Genomic DNA, 26233 nt, shown 5'->3' with positions numbered 1-26233 from the left:
GTGATGTTGGGATTGTACTAAGGCCTCCAAATAGTCAATGGGAATTAGGAACAAATATGCAGGGAGACTGGGGAGACTTGCAGGAGTAATAGGGTTGTCATAGTAGGAGATTTTAATTTTCCTAACATGGACTGCCAGAGTATTAAGGGATTGGATGGGCTGGAATTTCTTAAGTGCATTCAGGGTAGTTTGCTCAAACAGTATATAGAGGGTTCTACTCAGGAAGGGGTAAATCCCGACCTACTCTTGGGAAATAGGGCAGGACAGGTGACGGGGGTGACAGTGGTGGAGCACTTTGGGAGCAGTGACCATAGACCCATTAATTTTAAAATAATTATGGAGAGGGACAAAACTGGTCCACATATTCAAGTTCTAAAATTGGGGCAAGGAATGTTGATGGAATTAGACAGGAGCTTGCAAGCGTCGATTGGAGTAGTTTGTTTGCAGGCAAAAGGATCTCCAGCAAGTGGGAGGCCTTTCAAAGTGAGATAGCTAGAGTTCAAGGTCTGTATGTTCCTGTGAGGGTGAAGGGCAAGGCTGGCAGGAATAGGGAACCCTGGGAGACAAGAGATATTGAGGCTTTGACCAGCAAAAAGGAGGCATGGCTCATGTACAAGCAGCTGGGAATCCTTGGAGGTATACAGGGAATATAGGAGTTTACTGAAGGAGGAAGTCATGAGGGTGAAAAGTCGGCAAGAGATAGCCTTGGCTGAGAAGATTAGGGTGAATCCAAAGAGATACATTAAGTATATTAAAGAAAAAAGAATAACTAGGAAGAGAATAGGACCCCTCAAGAATGGTAGAATTATAGTGTGGAAACAAGCCATTAGGCCCAACAAGTCCACACAAACCCCTCCATCCATACATACCCATTCCCCTACCCTACATTTACCCCTGACTAATGTACCTAGCTGCGCACCCCTGGACACTATGGGCAATTTATCATGGCCAATTCACCTTTATCATGCCCTGAAGATTCTACAATGACCAAAGTGGGACATGTATGTGTAGAACTGCAGGAGATGGGCAAGGTTCTCAATTAATATTTCTCCTCTCTGTTTACCGTGGAGAAAGATGTGAAGACTTGGGAACTTGGGGAAGTTAGTGCTGATATCTTGGGGACAGTCCATATCAAAGTAGAGGAGGTGTTGGATGTAATAGAATATATGAAGGTGGATAAATCTCCTGGTCCTAACCATATATATCCAAGAACCCTGCAAAAACCTAGAGAAGAAATTGCAGGGGCCTTGGCTGATACTTTTGTGTCATCTTTAGCCACAGGTGAGATCCCAGAAGACGAGAGAGTAGCGAATGTTGTGTCATTATTCTGCAAAGGGCTACAAAGAAAAGCCTGGGAACTGTAGACCAGTAAGCCCAACATCTGTGATGGGTAAGGTACTTGAGAAGATTCTAACAGATAAGACACACATGCATTTGGAAAGACTGGTTTACTAAGGAGTAGTCAGCATGCTTTGTGAGTAGGAGATTATGCCTCACAAATTTGTTAGAGTTCTTTGAGGAAGTAACCAGGAAGGTTGATAAGGGCAGCGCAGTAGATGTAGTCTATATGGATTTCAGTAAGGCCTTTGATAAGGTTCCACATAGTAGGCTGCTCCGGAAGATTAGCTCTCATGGAATCCAGAACGAGCTGGCAAATTGGATGCACAATTAGCTTGATGGTAGGAAGCAGAAGGGAGTAGTGAAAGGATTCTTGTTGGACTGGAGGCCTGTGACTAGTGGAGTGCCTCAGGAGTTGATGCTGGGCCCATTGCTGTTTGTTACCTATAATCAATGATTTGGATGAGAATGTACAAGGCATGCTTAGTAAGTTTGCAGATGACATTAAAATAGGTGGTATCATAGACAGTGAGGAAGGTAATCAGAAATTGCAGCAGGACCTTCGTCAGCTGGGGAAGTTCGGCTGAGAAATGGCAAATGGAGTTTAATATCGATAAGTGTGAGATCTTGCATTTTAGAAAGTCAAATTACGGTAGGATCTCCATGGTGAATGGTAGGGCCTTGAGGAGTATAATGGAACAGAGGGACCTTGGAGTTCAGGTTCATAGTTCTCTGAAAGTGGAGTCACAGGTAGACAGGGCAGTGAAGAAGGCTTTTGGCACACTGGCCTTCATCAGTCTAGAAGTTGGGAAGCTATATTGCAGTTGGTGAGGCCACACTTGGAGTATTGTGTTCAGTTTTAATCACCTTGTTATAGGAAGGATACTATTAAACAGGATAGAGTGCAGATGAAATTTATAAGGGTGTTGCCAGGTATGAGTTCCAGGGAGAGGTTGGACAAGCTAGGACCTTTTACTTTCGAGAATAGGAGACCAAAGGGGGACCTTATAGAGGTGTATAAGAGTCATGAGGGTCATGGATTGGGTGAATGCATTCAGTCTTTTTCCCAGGGCTGGGGAATCGAGGACTAGAGAGCATCAATGTAAGGTTAGAGGGGAAAGAGTAAAAAGGAGCTTGAAGGGAAACGTTTTTACACAGAAGGTGGTATGCACATGGAATGAGTTGCCAGCGGAAGTGGTTGAGGCGGGTACATAAACAACATTTAAAAGCCATTTGGACAAATGCATGGACAGGAAAGCTGTGGGCCAAGTGCAGGGAAATTGGGTTAGCGTGGATGGACATTTTGATCGGCACTAGTCTGTGCAGTTGGACTCTATGAGTCCACGCAGTCACCCAAAGGTGGAATCGAACCTGAGTCCCTGGGGCTGTGAGACAGCAGTGCTGACCACTGAGCCACCATGCTGCCCTATGCTTGTTTTCACGAAGTATCTGGGGATTTTTCTGCCCCAACCCAAAAGCACAGATGTAACCTTGGTTTTCTGTTCCTTTAGAAGATGGCACTTCTAGCAGCGTAGCACACCAGCAGCACACTGCTGAAGGGTCAGCCTGGATTCTTGCTCACATTTCTAGACTGTGACTTAAACCATGTGTCTTCTGATGCAGAGACAAGATTATTACCCAATGAGGAAAGGCTGAAACCAGTAAGTGTGCAAAGGTGATGATTTCACATCTGAATTTCCTTTTCTACTGTTGCTAATGACTCCAAGACTGAACTCCAGTTGTGATGCGCTGAGGGACTGCTTTCTATCTGAGCAAGCCTTGTGTATTTTTATTGATACTATCTCTATGACTTTGAACAAGGTCAAATTCCTCAAATACCAATTGATTTGAATAGTGAGTCACCATGAGACACAGCACAGAACAACGTCACAAGTTCCAAAATTATCTTTCATGTCAGCTGAAAGTAAAACTGATCAAAGATGATACAAAAACTTTGAAAGAACACAGGATAATTTTTGTGCAGATTTATTGAGCAGCGGAGGATTAGAATCTAGTTATGCAGAGACTGACATCAAGTCTTTTGTCGTTTTCATAGAATCCCTACAGTGTGGAAATAGGCCCCTCGGCCCAACAAGTCCACACCAATGCTCTAAAGAGTAACCCACTCAGATCCATTCCCCCACCCTTTATTTACCCCTGACTAATGCACCTAACCTATACAACCCTGAACACCACGGGCACTTTAGCATGACCAATTCACCTGAGTGCACATCTTTGGATTGTGGAAGGAAACCTGAGCTCCCGGACAAACTCACACAGACACGGGGAGAATGTACAAACTCCACACAGACAGTCGCCCAAGGCTGGAATTGAACCCAGGTCCCTGGCACAGTGAGGCAGCAGTGCTAACTACTGAGCCACTGTGCCACTCTCAAAGTTTCAATTGTTTCCTCCCATTGAGACCGTAAGAAATAGAATCAGAATTAGGCCATTCATCTCATTGAGTTTTCTCCACTATTCTATCATGGCTGAAATGTTTCTCAACCCCATTCTCCTGCATTCTCACTATAACCCTTGACCCTCTTACTAATCAAGAACCTATCTATCTCTGTCTCAATGACTTGGCCATCACTGCCTTATGTGGCTGTGAGTTCTAAGTGTCTACACCCTCTGGCTGAAGAAATTCCTCTTCATTCCAGTTCAAAAGGGTTGCCCCTTCACTCAGAGGATATGCCATTGGGTCCTAGTCTCTCCTACTGGTGGAAACATCTTCTCCACATCCACTCTATCCAGGCCTCTCAGTACTCTGTAAATTTTAATCAGATCCACCCCCATTCCCCCCCTTCTAAACTCCATGGAGTACAGATCCATAGTCCTCAATCGCTCTTCAAATAACAAGCCCTTTATCCCCAGAATCATTCTTCTAAACCTCCTCTGGCCTCCCTCCAATGCCAGCACATCCTTCCTTAGATATGGAGCCCAAAACTGCTCACAATGTTCCAAACAAAGCCTGATCAGAGCCTTATACAGTCTCAGCAAAATATCTCTGTTCTTGTATTCTAGCCCTCTTGAAATGCATGCCAACATTGTATTTGCCTTCCTAACTGACAACTGGACTTGCATGTTAACCAGAAGAGAATCTTGAACGAGGACTCCCAAGTCCCTTTGTGCTTCAGGTTTCTGAAGCCTTTCCCCATTTAGTAAATAGTCTATGCCTCTATTCCTCTTTGCAAAGTTCATAACCTCACACGCCCTCACCTGGTGTTCCATATGCCACTTCTTTGGCGACTCTCTTCACCTGTCCAAGCCCTTCTGCAGCATCCCCGTCTCCTAATGACAATCTTAATGACACACCTTCGTTTTTGATAAATTATTGGCTCTGGCTCTTTACAGAAGATTATTATTTTGCCCTCTTAATGTGTTTCTCCAATTCACTCTCAAGAGAGAGGCAGATTTATGACTCTTTCTTATTACTTCCTGTCAGCTAAAACAGTGACCTAGTCATTTTGTGAGGTTTTTGAAGAACTGTCCACTTTGTCATTGGCTATGCAAACAAAAGTAGAGAATCTTTGTTTCAAAGGTGCAGTTCAATTCTCAATTCCCCATCCAAAGCCTAGACCCACAATACTATTAAGGAGGGAGTTCCACTATTTTGACCAGTGACACTGAACAGCGGTATGTTTCTAAGTCAAGATGGTGAGTGGCTTGGAGGGGAACTTGTAGACAGTAGTGTTCCCATGTATATGCTGCCCATGTTCTCGTAGGTGGTAGAGGTTGCAGATTTGAAAGGTGCTTCCAAAGAGAGGGAGCACCTTTTTATTGTATTGTAGCTTATAAACAGTACACTGCTACCACTGTGTGTCAGTGGTAGAAGGAATGAATGTTGGAGGTGGTGAATTTGGTAATATGAAGCAGATTGCTTTGTCCTGGATGGCATCAAGCTTCTTGAGTGTGTTGGAGTTGCACTCATCCAGTGTTCCATCAAAACTCTTGTAAGTGGTGGACAAGCTTTGAGGAGTCGGGAGATGAATTACTTGCTGCAGGATTCCCAGCCTCTGACCTGCTCTTGTCGTCACAGTATGTACATAGATGATCCAGTTCAGGTTCTGGTCAGTGGACACACAAAGCTAGTCCTAAGTATTTACCACTTCAAAACATGTAGCCAGTATAAAGCTGGACTAATTGAATCTGGACTAATATGAATATGGACTAGTTGTCCACTGATTCTAAATGTAATTATATTTTAACATTTCAAACATGGAAGGAGCTTTCTCTCAATTTGTGAATACTTAATGAGGAGGTCCACACTGTTTTAGAGTTAAAATGGATTGACTTTTTTTTTAACATGAATCCTTTTAAAATTCTAATAAATCTTGTTAAAGTAAAATCTATGAATTTTTATTATGAGTTATCAGACATTTTTAATTTTGGTGTCTTAAAGTGATTTATCTCAGCAAGCCTATTAAAAAGGCTACTTTTTAATTTTGAAAAAATAGTTAAATTTTTAATTCAGTAAAATTATATTGGAATGTTTAATTTCATGGAATTAATTTTGTCTACCAAAACATGATTTCCCAACAGCTTTTTAATTTTATTATTAATTCACGTGGGCATGACTGGTTAGGCCAGTAATGTTTGCCCAAACATAACAGCCTTGAGAAGATGGTTGGTGAGCTGCCTTCTTAAACTGCTGTTGTTTTGGGGTATAGATAGACCCACAGTGCTATCAGAGAAGGAGTTCCAGAACTGTGTCCCCAGCGACACTGAAGGAACGACGAAATGTTTCCAAGTCAAGATGGCGGCCAACTTGCAGGGGAACTTGCAAGTGGAAGTACTCCCATGTAGTGAATATTTTCCCAGTTCTTGCAGTGCAGTGACTAAACCCCACATCCATCATTAACTGACATTTCCACCCTACTAACCCAGACTGCAACCCTTGGTGGGAGAGAATCCTCTTTATAGGCAGCGAAAATCCACCCCAATCAGTACATGCAGCAACTTGCTTGACAACCAGCAGCGCTGACAACAAAGAGCCAATGTGTGTTCCAGTCCCTTCCTCTCAGTTAACACCTCAGTCATAACAAGTAATTGAACACTTCAAAATTGCTGTCGACTGGAAAAAGCAAAACACCTCAAATTCTGTTTTATTGAGCACGAACAAGGGCAAAAGGGTCTCTCTTTATGCAATTTAACATTGAAAAATAAGCAAAAGGAGTAGGAATAGGCAGTTCAGCTCCTCAAACTTGCCTTGCCATTCAACAAGGTCATGCTTGAGCTGTCCCAGGCTTCAAGTCCTCTTTACACCAGCTCCTTGATATTTAAGAAATCTATTTACTGCCTGTTTAAATAGTTTTAGTGATCTAGCCTCCACAACTCTCTGGGATTGAGAATTCCAGCCATTCACTACCCTCTGGAAGAAGAAATTCTTCTGCGCCTTGGTTTTGATGAGTGTCCTCTTAATCTTTAACCATGCCATCCCAGTTTGACAATCCTTCACGAGTGGAAACATCTTCTCAATGTCTAATGCATCAAGACCCTTCAGAATCTTACTATTTCAATAAGATCACCCTTCATTCTTCTAACCTCTAATGAATAAAGGCACAGCCTGTTTAACCATTCTTGACAGGTGAAACCCTTTACTCCAGGTACCAGCTGAATGAATCGCTTTTGAACTACCTCCAGTGTATTTTTTCTTTAGTATTGGGGTCAAACTAGAGATAGTCTTCCAGGTACAGTCTCGCCTACACTCTGTACAGTTATAACAAGTCTTCCCTATTTTTAGGCTCCAACCACTGAGCAATTTTTTTTTTAGATTAGATTCCCTACAGTGTGGAAACAGGCCCTTTGGCCCAACCAGTCCACACTGACCCTCTGAAGAGTAACCCACCCAGACCCATTTCCCTCTGACTAATGCACCTAACACTATGGGCAATTTAGCATGGCCAATTCACCTGACCTGCACACCTTTGGACTATGGGAGGAAACCGGAGCACCCGGAGGAAACCCATGCAGACACGGGGAGAATGTGCAAGCCAAGGCTGGAATCGAACCTGGGATCCTGGAGCTGGGACCTGGGATCCTGGAGCTGTGAAGCAGCAGTGCTAACCACTGAGCCGCCATGCTGCCCCAAATAAAGGTCAAATTTGCAACATTTGCCAAAATTGCTCTTGCCTTTTTAATTACTTGGTGCACCTGCTTACTAATATTTTATATTTCATATCAACACATTGAGTGTGGCTCATGCTTTGTAATATTGTGCACTTTCTGGCTTTTCCAAGCATACTCTGCATAATAATCTACTCTTGGAATGACAGTCACTCATTTTAGAAATGGATCAATTTAAACATTTACAACATGTAAAAGACATTTGGACAAGTACATGGCTAGGAAAGGTTTAGAGGGCTAAACTCAAATTCAACTAGTTCAGTTGAGGAACCTGGTCAGCATGGATGAGTTAGGACAAAGGACCTGTTTCCAAGCTGCATGACTCTACACAAGAGCACCCTGGCACTAATAGATGGTGAGATAGGGGTTGAATGGAAACAGGGGAAAGTATTTCATCCTACACTCACTGACCCATGAGGACATAGTCCTGTAGCCTTTGGAGTAGGAGAGGAGACATTCAGAAATAAAATGATGCTGAAATCCTGATGCTGGTGATGGTTTATAATTGTCACTCTAAATAGAAGAGTGCATTCTGAGAGTTACTAAAGTTTAAGCTACAGTAAAGTCTCATATCAGCTGTCTCCATCCCGGTAACATTCATAGAAGCTCGGGTTTAGTCAGTCAGAAGTGATTGCTTTCTCCACTGTAGTTTCATTATTGAAATCAATTTCTGCAGAACCAAAACTGTTATTTCCACAAATCTTCAGGTGAAAAGCTCTGATGAAGACATTGGCAATTCTCAGGGGATTTAAGAGAAAAAAAGACTTATGTGGAAGACAGATAACCCTAACTTGCTCACACATTATGGACTTGTGGAAGACATTAACTATGAGTTAATGCTGTGTAGGAAAATAATGTGTTCATCTTTCATCAGAGCAAGATATATATTCAGGTACAATGACTTCCTGTTGCAAACACTGAGCTGAACCATTGGAAACATCCTGTGTCTATACAATACATTGGGTGATTATGATCATTCAGCTGGCAAATATTGTTTTTTATACTTTCTCATTAACTGAGGAGCAGTGATAAAGCAGAAATAAATAACAGCCAATTCCTTCGACAGGGAGCAAGGCTCGCAATTGTTTGGCCGATTCTGCAAAAGTCTATTGCAGCATTGCTGAGAAATACCTCTCATTCTGGGGCCAGATTCATTCCTGATGGAAGTTGTAGTTCCTCATGGAACACTGCGGCTGTTAATAAATGCTTCGAGTAAACTTTACATCATGGGATAGCTAACATGTGGGGAGGCAATGGCGGGTGAGTGGAGCTGAGTCCATGAAAAGATCAGCCATGTTCTTATTGCTTGGTAGACCAGGCTCGACGGGCCAGATGGCCTACTCCTGCTCCTTTTTCTTACGTTCCGGTATAACCCAGAAACTCAGCTAATGTTCTGTGGACCCAGGTTCAAATCCTGCCATGGCAGATGGTGGGACTTGAATTTAGTAAAGAATCTGAAATTAAGGTTCGAATGATGTTCAGGAAACCCATTATTGATTGTCGGGAAAAACTGATGTGGTTCATTCATGCCCTTTAGGGAAGGGGATCTGTCATCCTTACCTCATCTGACCTGCGTGTGACTCCAGTTCTACAGCAATATGGTTAACGCTTAACAGCCCTGTGGGCAGTTAGGGATGTGGCCTAGCCAGGGATGCCCATATCCTGTGAGTGAATACAAAAAAAATCAAGTGGGCAAGCATGATGCTTTGCAACATTTGGATCACTGCTGGCATTTCAACAGCACCTTTTGCAACCTCAGGATATTCCAGAAAGCTTTGTAGCCGATAAAACACCTTTTGATTTATAAACACTGCAAGCACAAGGAAGAGTGGCAACCAATCAGTTCACAGGAAGAGCACACAGAACAGCAATGTGATAATCCTGCTAATTTGTGTTGTTAGTCACGAATATTGGCTAATCCCTGTTCATCTTCAAGTATTGCCATGGAAACCTCTACATCCATCCATAGATGCAGACAATTCAATATCTCATCTGTAGTGTTCCTCGGAGTGACAGTCTGCACAAATCACTGGACTGAACCTTGAATCCACAACCACCCTGATCCAGAGACAAGATTTGACCAACTGGGCCTTGGCTGACAGCAACCTGATATCCACACATAATGAGGTGCTCTTTACTTTATGGAATGGATTTTAACTTGAGAGTCAGACATTGGGAATTGAGGAACTTCCCGGTTCATCAAGCTGTGAACTTCTACCACAGAAGGCTGTGGAAATTCAGCCTTTGAGTATGTTTGAGATTGCCATTGATAGATTTCTGATTACCAACGCCCTACAAGGTTATGGGAATGGAGTGAGTAAAAGGTGGCAAAACACTCAGTCAGCATTCAGGCATATGGGATGGTAGGGCAGGTTTGATGGGTTGTTCCTGTTCCTATGTTACTATGTTTCTACCTCAGGAAAAAGTCTACCTAATAATAGGATCTTTGTTCAGGGAGGAGGTGGGTTTGTGACATGGGATTTTCCTTGCTGCTACCCTTTCCTTGCCTTCCCCAGATGCAGATTGGAGGTAATCCTGACCTTAACCTTATCATGGGCTCCCGAGCCTACATCGGTTATCTCGGATCCCAGGTCCTTTAGGCCATTTAGCCCTTTTTCTGCCAACCCCATCAAATGCCCCCACCAACATCACCAGCCCATGCCAATACATGCCAATCCATTACATCCAACCACCCTCAATGACCCTTGTGGCTTCTATGCAAAATTAATGACAACTCATGCAAATATACTCCACACTCGCCATCCTTTCAGCTTATGTCCTGCATGCCAACTCACAGAATCCACCAATGGCAGACCTCAGGAACCATGCTGAAAAGAAATAAATTTATAAATGTTTATGACAGACTTCACTGTATGTAAATAAAAAACCCACTCCAAATCATGAAAATGTATTCAGTAGATGTAAATCTCCTTTGATAGTTGATTCCTAATTCGTAACACAACAGCCTTGAAAACTAATCCTTTAACAACCACCATGAGTTGCCAACCAAACTGTGAATGTGCATCTTTCCACTGTGTTAATAATACGTTAAGGGAAACAGTCAAGCAGTAATAATGTTACATTACTAGAGCATAGGGTTACGTCAACAAACAGCTATTGAAAATAGTAGAACAGATTTGCTTCGCCTCTCACGGACACAGGCAGGCAGCCTTTTCAATTATCAAATAATTCAACATCTTGACAATTCAATAAATTATGTCAGCCTTTCATGATAGTCTGGTCCATAATGAGGAGCATTAGCGTGTTCTCTCATCCCCTCCACTCTGGGATATGGCTCTTGCTGCAGTGGAAATTGAACTCAGTACTGACTGATTTCAGCATTGGCAGATTGCTACAGTGCATTTTGTAAATGGTACACACTGTTGGTGCTGTGTACTGGTGGCGGTGGGTGTGAATGTCTACAGTGGTGGATGTCTCAGGGAGTATCGTCCAAACAGAGATGTGATATAGAGTAAAAAGTCTTCCTTATCTGAAACTGTCTTGTGAACTTGATTTGATTTGAATTATTATATACCTAAATGCGGTGAAAAGTTCTCTTTTCCGTGCATAACAGACAGATCGTACCACGCAAAGATCACAGAGTGAGGAATACAGCTGCAGAGAAGGTGCACAAAAAGCAAGTTCAGCAATAGATTTGAAATTCAAGAGGTCCATTCAACAGTCTAATAACAACAGGGAAGAAGCTGTTCTCAAACCTGTTAGTACATGTATTTAAGCTTTTGTATCTTCTGCCTGACAGAAGAGATTAGAAGAGATTTATACTGGAGTGGGAAGGGGTCTTTGATGATATTGGCTGCCTTTCCATTGAACTTCTGGTTTACCACTTTACAGAGGTTGAGACCTCAACACTTTGTCTAATCTGCTTATCAAAGGGCAGAGCTCAGAATCTATAAAGGAAGAAAGTATGCAAAGTGAGGGATTCTTACTCCTCTTTTTAATAGCATGTTTTAAGCAATATCAGAAAGGTCAGAGGATATATGAGGCACTAATAAAAAATATTTCATCCGAAAGTCCTAATTTTGTTTTGATTCATTTTTATATTGAGTTAGATTCATTTTTAGCCATTGCAGGAAGGTTTGTGTCAGTTTAAGTGCAGCTGGGCTATTTAATTAAGGATGACCTTAAAGCAATGGACAGATTAGTCACCTCAGTAAATCTTATTAAAGGCAGTGCATATATTCCAGAGAACTGCAATAGGTTGATAAGTACAGGGAAAGTGGTTAGCTCTACACGTTGTCTGGGTATAAATGACGCTGAGACAGAGGTACGTGGTGGAAGTATGTTTCTGAGATTAAGTGTGGCACATAGGAACAGAGGAATCAGGAGCCCCTCAACCCCAAACACCATTTAACACAATCATGGCTGACCTTATTTTGGTCTCAACTCCACTTTCCTGCCTGTTCCCCATAGCCCTTGTCTCGCTTTTCATTAGAAATATATGCATTTCCTTCTTGAATCTGTATTCTGCCTGCACTGCACTCTGGGACAGTGAGTTTCACAGATTCACAATCCTCTGAGAGAAGTAGTTTCTCCCCATCTCAGTTTTGAACCAACCTCCTCTCACTATATATCTTTGCCCGCTTGGTCAAGACTGTCCCACAAGGGGACACGTGTGGAGACCGGCGTCAGGGTTTCTTGCACGATTACAGTCTCTTTGGCTCATTGCAAGTGCAGGTAAAACATCAAGATCTTGGGGCAGGAGGTTTGACCTTCCAGGCTCCAAAATATTCCACAGGCTTTCAGACAGAACTTCACTCTCTTGTCACCCAGAAACACCACTCAACATTTGCTCATGGTCTCCATCCACCCCTGTAGATGTGAGAGAGCTGGCAAAAGGCAGTGCTACACTATAGCAAGGTCTCTCTGGAAATTCTCTGGAAGGCTGCTCAGGAGCAAGGGGAAGTTTCTTTCCCCAGGGATAGCAGCAAGCGGCCAACTGACAGAGGCAGCAGTTTCCTTCCCTAAAGGGCATTAGTGAACCAGATGGATTTTTCCGACAATCAAATTCATGGTCCTCATTTGACTCTTAATTCCAGATATTTATTGAATTCAAATTCCACCAACAGCTGCGATTGGATTTGAACTTGGGTCCCCAGCTCATTGCCAGGTCTCTGGATTAAGATTCTGGATTAGTGGTGCTGGAAGAGCACAGCAATTCAGGCAGCATCCAGGGAACACTCCATGCTTCAGGCTCTCTGCCTTTATTCCTGATGAAGGGCTTTTGCCCGAAACGTCGATTTCGAAGTTCCTTGGATGCTGCCTGACCTGCTGCGCTTTTCCAGCAACACATCTCCAGTTTTTTACTACCTTATCTACCTGCGCTGTCACCTTTAGCGATCTGTGGACCTGCACACCCACATCCCTCTGTATATCAATACTTCGAAGAGTTCTACTATTCACTATATAATTTCTGCCTGTACTTGACCTTTCAAATTACGTCACCTCATATTTGTCTGAATTAAACTCCACCTGCCATTTTTCTGCCCATGCCTCCAACGATCTATATCCTGCTGCATCCTCTGACAATCCTCCTCACTATCTGCAATTCCACCCATCTTTGTATCATCCGCAAACTTACTAATTAAACCAGCTATGATTTCTTCCAAATCATTTATCTAGATCACAAACAGCAGAGCTCCCAGGGCTGATCCCTGTGGAACACCACTGGTTACAACCTTCCAATCCAAAAAGCTACCTTCAACCGCTATCCTCTGTCTCCTATGACGAGGATGATGCACCTATCCATCTTGTCAGCTCACACCTTATACCGTGTGACTTCACCTTTTGTGCCAGTATGTCATGAGGGACCTTATGAAAGGTTTTACTGAAGTCCATGTAGACAACACCAATCACTTTTCCCTCATCAATCACCTTCGTCAACTCCTCAAAAATCTCGATCAAGTTAGTGAGGCAGGACCTTCCCCGCACAAACCCGTGCAGTCCATCTTGACCATGACTTCCCTACCACCGACGTGAGACTCACAGGTCTGTAATTTCCAGGATTATCCCGGCTATCTTTCCTAAACAATGGGACAATATTGACATTTCTCCAGTCCTCTGGAGATCTCACTGTGGCCAAAAAATGATACAAAGATCTCTGCCAGTGCTCCAGCAATTTGTTCTCTTGCCTCACTCAATATTCTGGGCTAGATCTCACCAAGACCCAGGGACGTATCTACCTTAATACATTTTAAGATGCACAACACCACTTTCTTTTTAAAAGAAGCTTGACTGAAAACTTGACACCCCCTTCCGTGAGATCGTCCACCATCAACTCCTTCTCTTTGGTGAATAACAACACAAAGTGTTCAGTTAGGACCTCACCTATCTCTTCTGATTTCACACATAGATTCCCTCCTTTGTCTTTGAGTGGGCCAGTCCTTTCTCTGGCTACCCTCTTGCTTTTATATATGTATAAAAATGTTTGGGATTCTCCTTAATCCTGTTCACTAATGACGTTTCATGACCCCTTTTCACCCTTCTAATTCCTTATTGAAGTTCTTTCCTGCTTTCGTTATATACTTCAAGGGCTTCATCAGTTCCCATCTTCCTATGCTTCCTTTTTTCTTTCTGACCAAGGCCATAGTTTGGAAAACCTGGTTGACATTGAAACTTGGTTGGCATGGACAAGTTGGACCTAAGAGTCTCCTTCCTTGCTGTATGACCCTGTGACATTTAATTGCATGTACCATTAGCCGTGTTTGGTGCTGTCAATATTTTTTGAAGCTGTTGGCTAGTTTTTGCTTGTTTCCTTGGTTGGTTATGGCCCTGAGCAACATGATATTTTATTTATTTCCCAGTCTTTCCATGATCCTCCTCTCTCATACCCAGTGGACAGCATTTGGCTAGAATCTTCTACTGAGATATGTCCCTTGGCTGCTGATAACTTCAACCAATGATGTTACACCGTGAATCACATGGTGTTAGCGACTGCCTCTCTGATCTGAAGCATCAAATCGTGATGGACTTTGTTATTTGAGGCACCAGTTTTATTTTAGTTTTGTCAGAGAAGATGGATTATTGTCAATGATTATAGATAACAATATTGCAAAGCACTGTCACTACATGCTGTCATCTGTGAAGCTGTTTAATTATTCACATCAAAACAAAATGATTTCCATTGAAGTAGCCACCCTCAAAGCTTTACAGTTCCATCCATCAGGAGCCCATGATGTCCCACGGCACTTTTACAGATTGCACTAGTTTCAATGGAATCCTGTGCTTAACCTTCAGCAGAGTAATGTCAACCCTGATGAAATTTGGAAAGTTGAACAGGGTTCAGAAGAATCCAGGGACATTGTGTGAAAGACATGACGCAGAAGATTCCTTTGATCTCCACAAAGGTTATGCATAATCCCAAACCACATCTGCACAAACCTTGGCAGATGTAGATATTGGATGCTCAGATGGAAAATGTAAAGAGTTTTTGAGTCATAGAGTTGAACAGCACAGAAACAGACCCTTCGGTCCAACTCATCCATGCCGACCAGATATCCTAAATAAATCTAGTCCCATTTACTGGCGTTTGGTCCATATCCATCTAAAGCCTTCCTATTCATGCACCCATCCAGATGCCTGTAATTGTACCAGCCTCCACAACTTTGTCTAACAGCTCATTCCATACACACACCACCACCTGCGTGATAACATTGCCCCTCAGGTCCCCTTTGTATTTTTCCCCTCTCCACCTAAATCTATGCCCTCTAATTTTGGACTCACCTACCCTGGGAAAAAGATCCTGTCTATTCACCCTATGCCTGCCCTTTATGATTTTATGAACCTCTATAAGGTCACCTCTCAGCCTCCAATGTTACAGAGAAAATAGCCCCAACCTAATCAGCTTGTCCTTATAGCTCAAACCTTCCAATCCCAGAAACGTCCTTGTAAAACTTTCTGAACCTTTTCAAATTTAACAACATCTTTCCTATAGCAGGGAGACCTGAACTAAATGCAGTATTCCAAAAGTGGCCTCATCGATGTCCTGTACATCTGCAACATGACCTCCCAACTCCTGTACTCAATGCACTTACCAATAAAGGCAAGTGTACTAAACACCTTTGTAACTACCCTGTCTACTTGTGACTCCACTTTCAAGGAACAATGAACATGTATCCCAAGGTCTCTTTGTTCAGTAACGCTCCCCAAGACCATACCATTTCAGTATAAGTCCTGCCTTAAATTGCCTTACCAAAATGCAACACCTCAGATTCATCTAAATTAAATTTCGTCTGCCACTTCAAAGCTCTGCAGTCTGAGATTGTGAACACTTAGAATCTTCCAGATAGAAATTGGAATGCCTCAGTGCCTTGTTGACAACTAGATGCATCACGATGACAGAGCAGAGTCCTTGATTCCATAACTGGTTTAAGGCCCTTAACATGGTTGTTAATGTATACATATTTCAGTAATTTAAAAGAGATAGTGTCATAGAGTTGTACAGCATGGAAATAGACCCTTCAATACAACCAGTCCATGCTTGATAGAATCCCAAACCAAACTAAACTAGCCCCATCTGCCTGCTCCTGGCTCATAACCCTCCAACCTTTTCCTATTCATGTACTTATCACATTTCTTATAAACATTACCCATATCCACCACTTCCTCAGGAAGTTCATTCCAGACGTGAAGCACCCTCTGTGTAAAACATTTGCCCCGCATGTATTTTTTAAAGTCTTTCTCCCCTCACCTTAAAAATTTGTCCATTGGTCTTGAAATCCCCTATCCTCGAGTAAGGACAAGTGCCATTAACTCTATCTGTACCCCTCATTATTTTAGAAACTTCTTTAAGGTCACCTGTCAACCTCCTATACTCCAGTGAAACAAATCCCAGCCAGTTCAGCCTTTCTTTATAACTCAAATCTTCCACACCTGGCAACATAGGGCGGCACGGTGGCACAGTGGTTAGCACTGCTCATTAACTCTATCTGTACCCCTCATTATTTTAGAAACTTCTTTAAGGTCACCTGTCAACCTCCTATACTCCAGTGAAACAAATCCCAGCCTGTTCAGCCTTTCTTTATAACTGAAATCTTCCACACCTGGCAACATTCTGGTAAATCTCTTCTGAAACCTCTCCAGCTTAATCATGTCCTTCCTATAACAGGGCGACCAGAACTGGTTACAGTATTGCAGAAGGGGCCTCACCAATGTCCTCTACAACCCATTCTAAATTCCTATACTCAAAGGGCTGAGCAGTGAAGGCAGGAATGCCAAAATGCCTTTTTAGCTACCCCCTGTCTTTACGTGATGCAAACTTCAAAGAATTATGTTCCTGCGTCCCTAGGTCCTTCAGTTTGACAACACTACCCAAGGCCCTACCATTAATTGTATAAGCCAAACCCTTGTTTGTTGTACCAAAATGCAATACCTCACATTTATCCAGATTGAACTCCATCTGCCATTTTTCAGTCCATTGACCATTTGATCAAGATCCCTCTGTAATCTTCGAAAACCTTCTTCACTGTCCATTATGCCACCAGTTTTGGTGTCACCTGCAAACTTACTGACCATGCCTTCTATATTCTCATCCAAGTCATTTACATAAATGACAAACAGAAGAGGACCCAGAACTGATCCCCGTGGAACACTGTTGGTGACAGGCCTCCAGTCTGAAAAGCAACCCTCTGCCACCAGACTCTGTTTCCTGTCGTTAAGCCAATACTGTATCCAATTGAGGAGACCATCTCTCAGTAGAGAGAGAACTGTGCTAACCCTTGACTGTGTTAATCTAGAGACTGGAGGCCTTCCAGTTCATCCTCCTTGTCAAATTGACTCGAATCATAAGCAAAGTTTATTATATTCATGGCCTAATGATAGGCATTGCTCATGGAGAGGTTTCCCTTCAGTGAAAAGCTTGCTGGGTCTGCTTGTGATACGTTGGTAGTGTCCCTACATTTTGAGCCAGGAGGCCCAGGAATGAATATCATTTGCTTCAGAGGTCATGATTTGGAGATGCCGCTGTTGATGTGGGGTGTACACAGTTAAAAATCACACAACACCAGGTTATAGTCCAACAGGTTTAATTGGAAGCACTAGCTTTTGGAGCGCTGCTCCTTCATCAGGTGTTTGGAGCAGCGCTCCAAAAGCTAGTGCTTCCAATTAAACCTGTTGGACTAAAACCTGGTGGTGTGTTATTTTTAACTTTGCTTCAGAGGTGTGTGATAACATCTCTGAAGAGGTTGGTTAAGAAATATATATTCAAAAAATTTGAGCCGGTTGGGCCAATACTCATTATAATTTAGATGAATAAGGAGTGACTCTATCAATACTTAGAAGGGACTTGACAGGATACTGGGAGGATGTTTTCGCTCCAGGGAGAATCTTAAACTGGGGAGCCACACTTTCATTTTAAAGGGTCACCAATGTAAGATGGAGATGGGCAGGTTTTGTTTGCTCTCTCAGAGAAGTATCCAACTTGGCAATGATCTCCCACAGCAAGCCGTGGAGGCTAAGTCATTACTTATGTTCAAGGCTAAGTTATTTGATCTGCAAGGGAGTCAAGGATAAAGGGGAAGGTGGGGTGTGGGAGTGGTTAAGGCACAGTTGGATCAGCCATGATTTTATTCAGTGGTGGAGCTGACATGATGGCTTACTTCCTGCTCTGACTTCTCAGAACCTCAGATACCCTTTACAGTCAGTGAAGTACTTTTGAAATGTCGTCACTTCTGTCATTAATATGGAAAATTCCAGAAGTCTATTTGCATACAGGAAGGTCTATACTGCATTCAACAATTGCGAAAACCTGTTATTAGCGTAAAGTTTTCCATTTACTAATTCGAATCTGATCCTTTTTGTCCAACTCACGCAATTTTGCTTTAGCTCAGAGATGTATACAAATGTTGTGAGACTCCCTGTGTTGTGTTGCTGACAAACTAGTTGCAAAGCTACACATTAGATCTGTATCTCTAGATTAAGGAATTCTGAGAACACAGAAAGCTAACGTGTCTGTATTGTGTTTCAGTGCTGTACAGTTCTTGTAAAACTTTATCAGTAAATGCACTTTGACGCAAATTGGCTAATTTAGTGAATGCAATATTGTTCTTTTAGTCCTGCCCTTTCCTCAGTTAAACAGCAAAAAATCTGACTTTAATTTGTATTGCATAATATTTGTTCACGTTACAGTTTACTGCTCTGAGAAAACTTTGAATCAAAATTAAATGCAAACATATTTACAAATGGTTCATCCAGTCAGGATGTGCAAGCTTAGCTGTGTTCAGTACGGGTTAAAATATAGCACTATATTGTGTAACTAGGTCACAGATGCTTTAGCAGAGAGTAGTTAGATAGTTTCTTTAAAGTGACAACTCGTAAATGGCTGACACTGATACTACCTCCTCAAGAACTGACTGAAATTAATTGCACTTACACAATGCCAAAGTTACAATTGCCCCACACAGTAGCATTTAAAGGGGCATTACCAGCACAGATTTCAGGTTGAAAAACCCTAAATTACTGCCGTCAAATGGATCAAATCCAGGTGCATCGAAATAGAGGCACATGTGACAGATTACACTCCAGATAGTTATTATGAAAATTATGGTCTATTCACATGTTTACAAATTAGCATTGAAGGTTTACCCTGCTGTAAGGATTCACATGTTTACAAATTAGCATTGAAGGTTTACCCTGCTGTAAGGATTGCAAGTGACAAATTCTGATAACTATGCTTTTTAAAACAGTGATTTCTTTCAGCCAATCTCCTTGTTTAATCTATAACTGATCCCAGGAATGATGCCAACTGCGTGTCTCCTTGTAAACTTAGTTTGAACTGAGAGAGTTTGACTTTTGTTTCTCCTCTGCTCATATTTGTTTTCCTCAAAGGCATCTCTCCCAAATAAGTTTAAAAATAATTTGTGATGAACGCCAGGATAGGCTGAGGCCATTCGTCCCCTAGAGCTTGGTCTTTCCTTCAATTAGAAAACACCTGATCTGTAGCTTATCTCCAGCTACCGCCTTAGTTCCTTGGCCTGTTATAAGCTGAATAAAAGTCAATTGATCTCAGGTTTGACAGTTTCAACTGACCTTTATCAACCATATCTTTTTAGGGAAAGCATTCTCACCTTAGAATCCCGCAGTGAAAACAGAGGCTGTTCAGCCCATTGAGTCCACACCAACCCTCCAAAGAACATCCCATCCTATCCCCAAAATCTCACATTTCCCATGGCCAATCCATCTAACCTGCACATCTTTGGAAACCCACACAGACACAGGGAGAACATGCAAAGTCCACATAGACAGTCGCCCCCTGTTCCTTGCACTGTGAGGCAGCAGTGCTAACCATTGAGCCACCATGTCTATCCTTAGCACGAAGAGCTGCTCTCTGTCGTCACCCCTAAACAGATGGACCTTGGTCTTCTCTGGGTCCCACATGAGCATAAAGTTTTTCTCTGTCAACTTCATGATCTTTTGCATCTATGTGGAGCATCAGGCAGATGTGTTCCATATTTTGCCTTGTGCTTTGCCCCCACCATGGATATTTCTGGGGTTGAGTTCCGGATTCCATCGGTGTAGAACAGAAAAGCTAGGAGCAGGAGGAGGACATTCAGCCCCTCGGGCCTGCTCCACCATTTCATACAATCATGGATGATCTCACCTGGGCCTCTGTTCCACCTTCCTGCCTGCACCATGTCTGTGTCTAATCCAGGTTGATTATTCCCTGTGGGAAGTGCTGTCGCTCTGACCAGGTGGGAAAAATTTCCAAGCACTATTTTGGCTAAAAGAAAAAGCCAGACAGTTCTCTTGGTGCCCTGGACAATATTTGTTGCTCGGGCAGCATGACTCAAAACAAAATGGATTAGTTAGATCCCTGGCACATCAATTCGGCAGAGCTTACTGTGCATAAATTAGCAGCTGAATTTCACCCGTCTTGACTTCCGAAGACTTTTCTGGGAAGGGCTTTGGGCCTTGCTGAGATTGTGTGTGCCGGTGAAGGCTCTGTCTTATTTGTCTTTTCAGGGAACCTCTTCTGAGATCTTGTCGTTTGACCCATGATTGGTGATTGGAGGAAGGTTTCAGGGAGATGTCAGAGGTTGGTTCTTTACACAGAGAGTGGTGGGTGTGTGGAATGCACTGCCAGCAGTGGCATTAGGGACATTTAAGCGACTCTTGGATAGGCACATGGATGATAGTAAAATGTATGTAGGTGAGTTTGATTTTAGAGTAGGATAAAAGGTCGGCACAACATTGAGGGCCAAAGGACTTGTACGGTGCCGTACTGTTCCTTGTTCTATGGTTTATCAGAAGTACTTCATGCAAATTGCCACCTATTAAGACACATACAAACCTCTTCCATACAATTTAGCAGCTCTTGAAATTGCTCTGGATCACTCCCATGACTTTCCATTGCAACCCATCCACGCCCAGGGCATCATCCCTGTCTTATCCTGGATTCAAACCTCACTACAGATCTTGAGCACATAAGGAGTGAGGCTGCCAGTCCAGTGCAGCACCGAGGGAGGGCTGCACTGTTAAAGGTGCTGTCATTCGGATGCAGTACTAAACTGAGACTCCACCTGCCTTTTCAAATAGATCACATGGCACTACTTTGAAGAACAGTACAGAATAATCCGCAGCTTTCAACAACTATCCCTCAGTTAAGGGCAAAACAGATTATCTGGTCATTGTCACATTGTTGACCACATGCATAATTAAAAGAAAGTTGGCGAAATACAGATGTTAGTGTTTGGATCTCTCCCTCAGAAGGAATGGAGGCATTGATCATTGATTAAGGCAGAGATAGATAAAGTCTTATTAGGCAGAGGAATCAAAAGTTATCGAGAACATATGGGAATGTGGAATCTGAAACACAAACAAATTAGTCATGACCTTATTGAGTGGTGGCCGAATGGTCTACTTATAGAGTCATAGAGCTATGCAGCATGGAAACAGACCCTTTGGTCCAACCCGTCCATGTCGACCAGATATCCCAACCCAATCTCATCCCATTTACTACCATTTGACTCATATCCCGCGAAACCTTTCCTAGGCCTTTTAAATATTGTAATTGTACCAGCCTCCACCACTTCCACTGATAGCTCATTCCATACACGCAGTTGCTCCTTAGGTCCTTTTAAAATCTTTCCCTTCTCACCTTAAGCTTATGTTCTGTAGTTTTGGAAGGTCACCCCTCAGTCTCCAACATTCCAGGAATAACAGCCCCAGCCTGTTCAGCTTCTCCCTGTAGCTCAAATCCTCCAACCCTGGTAACATCCTTGTAAATCTTTTCTGAACCCTTTCAAGTTTCATAACATCCTTCCTATAGGAGGGAGACAGAATAGCACGCAATATTCCAAAAGTGGTCTAACCAATGTCCTGTACAGCTTTCTACTCAAATTCAACTGTTTGTACACTGATATAACCAAAGCAGAGGCAGAATATTCAGATCCCTACAATCTCTATCTCTGGAATGTCACCACTTCAGTCTAACTGGTCCTGAAACTCATCGATAATTTTACCACCAGGTCAGTCATGTCCGCTCCAGGACATCTCCACAGGAGTTCCTCAGGGTAGTAACCTAGGCCCAACCATCTTCAGCTGCTTCATCAATGACCTTCCTGCCATCATAAGATCAGAAGTGGAGATGTTTGCTGATGATTGCACAATGCTCAGCATCATTCATGACTTCCAGATACTGAAGCAGTCCATATCTAAATGCACCAAGATCTGGACAACATCCAAGCTTGGGTTGACAAGTGGTAAGCAGCATTTATTCCACACACCATTGCCAGGAAATGATCATATCCAGTAGGAGAAAATCTTACCATCATTGCATGATACAAATTGTAATTACCATGGCTGAATCCCCACTAGCAACAGTCTAGAGGTTAACATTGACCACAACTAGATATATAAATATTGTGCCTACAAGAGTGGGTCAGAGGCTAGGAATTCTGCTGCAAGTAACTCACCTCCTCTCCTGAAAACCGTCTACCATCTACAAGCGACAAGTCTGGAGTGTAGTAGAACATTCTCCACTTTTTTGGATGGGTGCAGTTCCCACAATAGTTGAGAAGCTCAGCACCATCCAGGACAAAACGGCTTGATTAATTGGTACGCCATCCACTAACTTCAACATCCACTTCCTTCACTGCAGCAAATCAACAAAGTTCCTGAGACAGCACCTTTCAAACCTGAGACTTGGATTATGGGATCGGAGTCCCAAATGGCGATTCTTAGGGATCTGAGGCAGCAATAGTTGTGTTGGTATTGTGGAATCCAAGATAGTGGACTAAGATGGCTACATGGGCCCAGAGAGCAGTGGCAGCCATTGCCAAATGAACGATGAAGGAGGAGGCGTCTGGCAGCAGTGGGAACAACAAAAGGATGAGGCGAAGGTGGCTCCATGGCAGCCCGGCGTCTCCCAGAGAGTGAGGAGCAGATCCCAGGCTGAATCCCCCTGGCCCGGATTCACAGGCTGAGCCGAGGCTCCAGGTCTGAGGCTAGACCCACCTGAACGAGTGCAGAACCACTGTGACCATATATGGTGGTATTGCTCGGTTGAGCATGGGTTGGGGCTTCAGTGGTACGAAAATGGCCTATGGCTCCAACTTGGACATGGCCATCATGTGAGTGGCGGTGGTGGGAGCCTATAACCGATACCCAGAGCCTGTGACAGAGACCCTAGCCGATGTCAAGCAGAGTAGCAGAGGGAGGAACAAGAAGGGCAGAGAAAGAGAAACTCGCCATCCTGACTTGGATATAGATCAAAATGTTGGAACTCCCTCCCTAATAGCATTGGGGAAAGTACATGTTTCACATGGACTGCAATGTTTCATAAACAGTCACCTTCTCAAGGGCAACGAGGGCTGGGAAATAAATGCTGGCCCATGTCCCAATAATAATTAAGAAAAGTTTTATACAGTCACAAGCATCCACTCCCTCCACCACCGACACTCCGTTCCAGCAGTGTGTATTATCTACAAGAAATTCACCAAAGATCCTTAAACAGCACCTTCCAAACTCACAACCACGTCCATCTAGGACAAGGGTAGTAACAATATGGGAACACGTTCCCCTCCAAGCCACTCACCATCCTGACTTGAAAATATATCACTGTTCCGTCACTGTCACAGGGTCAAAATCCTGGAGTTCTCTCCCTAAGAAGACAGCTCAGCACCACCTTCTCAAGGCATGACTATGTGGATAGACAATAAATGATGGCCCACCCAGTGACACCCATGTCCCACAAATGAATAAAAAAACAAAATTGTGTTTGATTGTAACATTTCTAACCAATTTATAAGCAGATGACACTTGACCACACTCTCCAGGTTCACAGTGTGGGACCACCTGTATGGTGGTTTCCATGCCATCTGAGGAATGCGTCAAATACAATTCATGCAAAAAAGGCCACATTGAAACTTCCTGAACATGTCATTAGAAAAACAGTAGAGAAGTATTTAGTTCACATGTGTGCTATTCTTGGCTTGTTTTACATCTGACCTGAGAGTATTTGAAGATCTGTAGATCGTGAGCAAGGTAGCCACTGTGTTCATCTTCAGCATGTTACAATAGAGTTTTGACCTATTCTTGGAGAGTAACTCTGAGGTATGGGTACATTCTCACATTATTTTGTCAGCAGAAGTTCTGTTATGGCTAAACTGACTAATTACAGGAGCGTGTGCATTAAAAAGGAAGTTCCTTTTATGTAAACAGATTTATTCAAAGTTGAACTTCATGGGAGTGGTCATTGATAGCTGTTGCTAAGGAGCTGTGGAATATTATACCACTGGGAAGCAAGGTCAAAGAGGTAATTCAAGCAGGCAGCCGGCTGACGTAGTGAGTAGGAATTTATAGAAGGAGTTTTCTTGAATACTGCTGGTTGATATTCTGTCATTAAGGCCTTAAACAATCTCGCAGCGGACGCAAGTTGATTTTCTGGTAAGAACTATCACTGCTTGCATCTTTGAACTATTAGGAATGTCAAATTTGCTCAGTTTTTTAAAATCTGTTTTAGATAAAGAAAGAAGGATTTGCATTTATATAGTGTCCTTTTGCAAACTCAGGACATTTCAGCCAATAAAGTACTTCTGAAGTGTAGTCATAAATGTCATGTAGGACACTACAATAGGTTCCGTGGTTAGCACTGCTGCCTCACAGCGTCAGGGACCCGGGTTCATTTCCACCCTGAGTTGACTGTATAGAGTTTACACATTCTCCCCGTGTCTGCATGGGTTTCCTCCGGGTGCTCCGGTTTCCTTCCACAGTCCAAAGATATGCAGGCTAGGTGAATTGGTCATTCCAAATTGCCCAATAGCATCCAGGGATATGCAGGTTTAGCCATGCGAACTACAGGGATTGGGTAGGATGCTGTTCAGAGGGTCACTTGATGGGTCAAATGGCCAGCTCTGAAGCTGTAGGGATTCTATGAAGTACGCAACATTTCTAATATAAAAAGTTCCATTCGTAGTTTTGCATTTGGCATTTTGGGAAACCAAAGGATTGAAAATGGAGAATTTCATTAAAAATGCTGTTGAGAAGAGGGGAACTGGAGAAGGTCCTACTGCTGCACTGCAAGATGCAGTCAGTGCAGTACACAGTGCAGCAGGTAGGGAATATTTTCATGTGCTCGCCTCTCCTTATTGCTATAACCTCCTACATCCCCCAGAAATCTGCTCCTTCAGTCCTGGCCCCATGTGCATCCCCATGTTTGGTTGCTACCCTGTTAACGGTCATGCTTTCATTGGTCCTAAAATCTGAAACTCCCTCCCTGAACCTTCTCACTTCAATCACCTCCTCTCTTATAAAAGTATGTAGCTTTTGGTCACTTTTTCTTGCATCACACCTTGCGGTTCAGTAATATATTCACCCTGCAGAGTGCATTACCACATTAAAGGGGCTACATAAATGCAAGCATTTTGGTGCATAGAGGAAAAAAGTCCAACACTTTGTCACGGAACATGACCAGTATTGAATTGTGACAAGTACAACTCGATGTTGCCAAGGAATGTTCCGCTTGGATTGGGATTGCTCTCGGTTCAGGGCCCCTGTACAATGGGAGTGGATTGGGAGTTGATGCAATTGAATCAGAAAAGTGCTCAGAGCACAGATGAGCTGGTCCAGTCAAGAGTAAGAACAAAGTGCAGTTTCAGGCAATTCATGGGGAGATTGGTGGTGATTGTTAACTACTGTGCAAAAATCAAGGAGACTTGTTCCAAAGTTGATCTATGTTTTATATTTTCCCACCTTAAGGGCTAGCGGTCATGTCATCAACACAACTGGCCTGATTAAAGGGAAGGGGTGAGATCAAGAAATGAAATCTAACCACGTGGAGTAGAACAGATTGGTTTTGATGAACAACTTGGGTAAGTGTTTTGTTTCTGTTGCAATGACGTTTTCCTATGTTTGATTCACATTCAGTGCAAGCCGTCCAGGAGACAATGAGAGATTTCCTTTCTTTCGTGAATATATTTATTTCCTTGTATCTCCTGAGACTGCGGAGCTTATGAATCAGTTTTGCACATCATATCTCACAGTAAGAGAAACTCGAATAAAATGTCATGATCAGCTAAGGTGATCTCAAACACTGGAAATTATGATAACAACTTCCATAAATTTGGCTTCTGATTTGATCGAGGGTAAGACTGAGGAGTGAGTGGAGTGAGGTATTTAAAAGTGCTTCGAAATCGACGTTTCGGGCAAAAGCCCTTCATCAGGAATAAAGGCAGTGATCCTGAAGCGTGGAGAGATAAGCTAGAGGAGGGTGGGGGTGGGGAGAAAGTAGCATAGAGTACAACGGGTGAGTGAGGGA

The 26233-nt window shown here is 42.9% G+C and overlaps 1 long non-coding RNA gene across 2 annotated transcripts in view; it reads left to right on the top strand.

Annotated features, from left to right (window-relative positions):
• The window catches only part of LOC122541065, a 341169-nt gene that overhangs the window by 131474 nt on the left and 183462 nt on the right, over positions 1–26233 (top strand). Inside the window, exons 1-2 of one of the 2 annotated variants that reach the window (XR_006309507.1) lie at positions 24310–24363; positions 25675–25787. This is a non-coding gene — a long non-coding RNA (uncharacterized LOC122541065). Of the gene's footprint in view, positions 1–24309; positions 24364–25674; positions 25788–26233 lie in introns of those variants that run through there. The other variant, XR_006309508.1, reaches the window with a different exon arrangement.

This window comes from Chiloscyllium plagiosum, chromosome 36, assembly GCF_004010195.1.
Source record: "Chiloscyllium plagiosum isolate BGI_BamShark_2017 chromosome 36, ASM401019v2, whole genome shotgun sequence".
NCBI lineage: Eukaryota > Metazoa > Chordata > Chondrichthyes > Orectolobiformes > Hemiscylliidae > Chiloscyllium > Chiloscyllium plagiosum.
Note: the sequence above shows the minus strand (reverse complement) of the source record. Positions and strands in the feature narration are given on the sequence as shown.